This window comes from Octopus bimaculoides, chromosome 25 (genome assembly GCF_046866305.1).
Source record: "Octopus bimaculoides isolate indiv1 chromosome 25, ASM4686630v1, whole genome shotgun sequence".
Lineage (NCBI taxonomy): Eukaryota > Metazoa > Mollusca > Cephalopoda > Octopoda > Octopodidae > Octopus > Octopus bimaculoides.
This window is the reverse complement of record NC_142952.1, coordinates 24,862,330-24,866,842: the sequence shown is the minus strand read 5'-3', so window position 1 is coordinate 24,866,842 and position 4,513 is coordinate 24,862,330. Positions and strand designations below refer to the sequence as shown.

At 34.5% G+C, this 4,513-nt stretch overlaps 1 long non-coding RNA gene across 1 annotated transcript in view; it reads left to right on the top strand.

The window, feature by feature from the left end:
- Positions 1 to 3,878: 3,878 nt before the first annotated feature.
- Positions 3,879 to 4,513, top strand: part of LOC149131133 (uncharacterized) — a 5,361-nt gene continuing 4,726 nt past the window's right edge. The window contains exon 1 of the long non-coding RNA XR_016238379.1: positions 3,879 to 4,026. This is a non-coding gene — a long non-coding RNA (uncharacterized LOC149131133). The remainder of the gene's footprint in view (positions 4,027 to 4,513) is intronic.

The window sequence follows — 4,513 nt, the reverse complement described above, 5'->3', positions numbered from 1 at the left end:
ACGTGTGCCCTTAACGTAGTTTATCAAGGAAATTCACCATGACACTGAATGTAACAAGGCTGGACCTTTGAATTAAAGGTTCGGGGGACTGCTGCAACGTGAAATGAAGTGTCTCGCTCAAGGACACAACGCGCCGCCAGGGATTGAACTCACGGCTTTACAATCGCGAGCCGAAAACTCTTAACTACTAAACCACGCACTTTCACACACACACACATAAACAATCACACGCACACAACGTTTCGGCTGATATACCCTCCAGCCTTCTTCAGGTGTCTTGGGGGAAATTTCGAACCTGGGTTCTCATTCCTAAGGTATTTTTCGATGTTGTTGTTATTATTATTATTATTATTATTATTATTATTATTATTATTATTATTATTAAAAGAAGAGTGCCATTTGCGATCTTGTGAACAATATTTCGACATCTCGCGTGTCTTCCACTGGTTCAAAAAATAAATTTGTCAATCTACTTCATTTTGGTTAATATAGAAAGGATTGAGGTAACTCCTGTATACCAAGACAAAACAATGTACATGATAACACTTCCAATCAATGAAGATCAGAAACCATGAGAGCCACTTGCCTGAGACAAATATCCGTCGAATGTAAATAATGTAAATAATGTAGAATTATAATCGTCATGTATGTATCATTAAATGTATACAGACAGCAAGAAGGCATGATGTTGTGGAATTATCTGAAATAAGATCTCTTTGTAGTGAGAGAAATGAAGAGATTATGGTACGTGAGTGTAAAAATTGTTCCTGTGGTAAGATTTACGCATTTGGTTATATATATCTCTGTCTGTCTCAGTATATAATCTTTTTATAGTTCACTTCTCTCAATCTATAAGATATTTTAGCTCTAACTTGCTTATCTATATATCTACCTGTGTCACTACGTATTATTTTCTAGTTACTTTTTTTATGCTATCTACATAAAATATTTCAATACTAAACTACAGATCCGTCTGACTCAACACGTAATATTTTTTTAGTTAGCTTTTAAATGCTTCATGTACTAAGTATGTTAACACTAACTTAACCATCATATATCTACTCGACATATTAACACTGTATCTAGCAAAGTCGTTATCCAACCTTAGCAAGTAGTTATTCAGACATTATCTGACATCAAAATACCGTGTTTATCTAGATGACATCTATAACTGTGATTATTTGGTCGAGCATTTGATATTTAGCTACATAATGATTTTCGATATTGAAAACATTCACTCAGTAAGAATAGTTATACGAAGTAACTATTATAGATAAGTACTGTAGCAGTCGCCTTTAAACTATTGTCTCATTCAGAACAAATAGAATACATGCTACAAAAGCAGACGTTATTATAAATGGCGTCACTGAAGATGGTTCTATGATTTACGTTTAGAAGTATTTAGGATCCATTAACATTATATATCTGGCTTCAGCTGTGGCTTATAAACTTACATACTATACGACTACTTGTTGAAATAATTACATGATTATATGATACGGAGCGCTGCCAGTTTTTCACCGAAATTTTGGAAACGATTAACTTACTAGCAGCATGACTTGTAAAGGTAATAGTTAGTTTTGAGAGGTCAGCATTCGTAGCTCTGGACTCGGTTATATAATGGAAGCCATATTTTCTGTTTGAAATGTTATAGATATTTCTACCGTAACGGTGATGAATGGTTCTAGATATTGAAATTGTGAATGCACTTAAAATATAGGCGCATGCGCTGGTGTGTGGTAAGTAGTTTGCTTTTGAAACATATGGTTCCGGATTCTGTCCTTTTGCGTAGCAACTTAGGCAAGTGTCATCTACTGTACTCCCGGCCCGAGCAAAGCCTTGTGAATGATTTTGTAGACGGAAACTAAGAGGAGACCGTCGTATAGATATATATATATATATATATATATATGTGAGTGTGTTTGTGTGGGGGGGGGGACGAAACTAAGAGAAGACCGTCGTATATATGTATGGAAAGAAAGGAAAGAAAGAGAATTTGATGTTTCGAGCGAAGCTCTTCGTCAGAAATATAGGAAAGTCCAAAGAAGGGAAGACACATACATACATATATATGTTTATATACATGCATATAATTTGTGTTTACGTCACAAAACGTAAACAACATGAAATATGAAAACAAACTTGGGTATGCAAAAAACGAGAGAAACAAATGGAAAACAAGACAAGTAACATAAAGAACGACCCTTCATCAGTTGTCGGCTGTCTATCTACTCCTCATTTCGAGCATTTAAGGACAATATGAGGCTTCAAAAGGCAGTTGCTCCCGTGAATTAAAATAAAATTGGGTATTTGCGGTGGGTCAAAGTTGGTGGCAAAAACAGGACATTGGAGGCATACAGCAAACCAAACGAAAACAAACAAAATAGGCCGTTAGGTCAGACGAGGTAAGGTACCGAGCGCTGGAGGAATATTGTCGACTCATATATGCATGTACATATACATATATATATGTATGTATGAACATATAAGTATATATGCATATATATATTTTATATTATATATATGTATGTATGTATATATATATATATATATATATATATATATATATATATATATATATATATATATATATATGTATTCTTTTATTCTTTTATTCTTTTACTTGTTTCAGTCATTTGACTGCAGCCATTCTGGAGCATTTAGTCGAGCATATCGACCACAGGACTTCTTCTTTGTAAACCTAGTACTTATTCTATCAGTCTCTTTTGCGGAACCGCTAGGTTACAGGGACGTAAACGCACTACCATCGGTTGTCAAGCGATGTTGGGGAGACAAACGGACACACAAACAGACACACACACACACAACACACACACACACACACACACACAACACACACGCACACACACACACACACATACACACATACTCGCATATATATTTGGTCATGGGTTTACAGTTTGGGATGGAATCGGAGAGGCGCCGTTTTGATGTAAAAGACACCAGTTGTCTGCATCTATTGTGTGTGCGTGTGGGTGTGCGTGTGGGGGTGTGGGTGTAAGTGTGTGTGTATATGTGTGTGTGTGCTTTTGTGTGTATATTTCTTTTGTGTTTTGTTTTTTTATTAGTTTTTTTTTTTCGCAAAACCACTGAATTTTGACTTCATGGCTATTTCATCTTTTTTTCTTTCACCAGTAGGAGGAAATTTTCATGAAACTAAAGTGATGCTAGATAACTTTACGAGTGTATTTATGAATACATTCATACGTATATATCTACATATACACAGAGAGAAATCCTATGTATGTGTGTATGTATGTAAGTATGTATGTATGTATATATGTATGTATGAATGCCAGTATGTATGTAATTGTATACTTAAATTTCCATGTGAATGTACCCCTTACGTCTTTTAATGTTTGACTGCTTTTCCTATTTAAATATATATATATATAAATAGTATATATATATATATATATATATATATATAAATGTATATATATATATATATATATATATATATATATATATATATATATATATATATATATATATATATATATATATATATATATATATATATATATATATACACATTCAAATATGTGTGTATGTGTGTGTGTTCAGCCACATAGTGTAGTTTAGCCATTTGGACGATGGTTTTACATTCAAATATTAGTATAAATATAAAAAAATATATATCTAAAAATTACATGATAACGAAATAAATTGACAATTTAGTGGGTGAAAAAGTAGTGCCATAACTGAAAGATAATATTACTAGTAAAATATTCTATATACAACAGAAACTAGAAAACATTACTTCTATTGTTACAAATAACAACGCTTGTGTTATGACGTCATATAGATTTTTAAACAAATAAATGGGAAAGTTTTGCGATCGTAAAAGTAGGAGTTTCTAATTGTGTACACAAGAGAAGCGATAGATGGAGCTGTCACTTGGTCGATTGATATGCAAGTGAATGCAGCTAAATGTCCTTCAGGTCACACAGCTGTTGTTAAGGAATGGTTATATTGGTTTACGTAGTACTTGTAAGTAAGTAAGTAAGTATTGACTCGAATCGTAGAATTCGTAGATCCGACTACCCGGTTCTCCGGTTACCCGGTTATTCGATTACCCGTTACACGGTTACATGGTTTTCAAGGCGTATAAGTGACTGATGGCACAGTATGTTCTTTAAATAGGGTGTCAGCCCAGTGTGGGGTTATTCATAGACAGCTGAGTGGACAGGAGCAAGCAATATGAAATGAAGAACAATAACACACCGTCTGATTCGGCAAGCGAAACCACGATTTTGTGACCGTGGGCGCAACACTCTAACCACCAGGCAACGCGCCTTTACACAATAGATCTTGGGGGCCCAAATAAACGGAATGTTTTATGTAACTTTGTCTAGGAGGGTGAACCAGGTGCTAAACAGCAACACCAATAACAATAACCAATTTGGGACTCTCTAGAAATAGCAGTTAAATCTCCCTAAATTTGTACCCAACTATCTGTACTGACATGAGGACGCAAAGGGCAATGTAG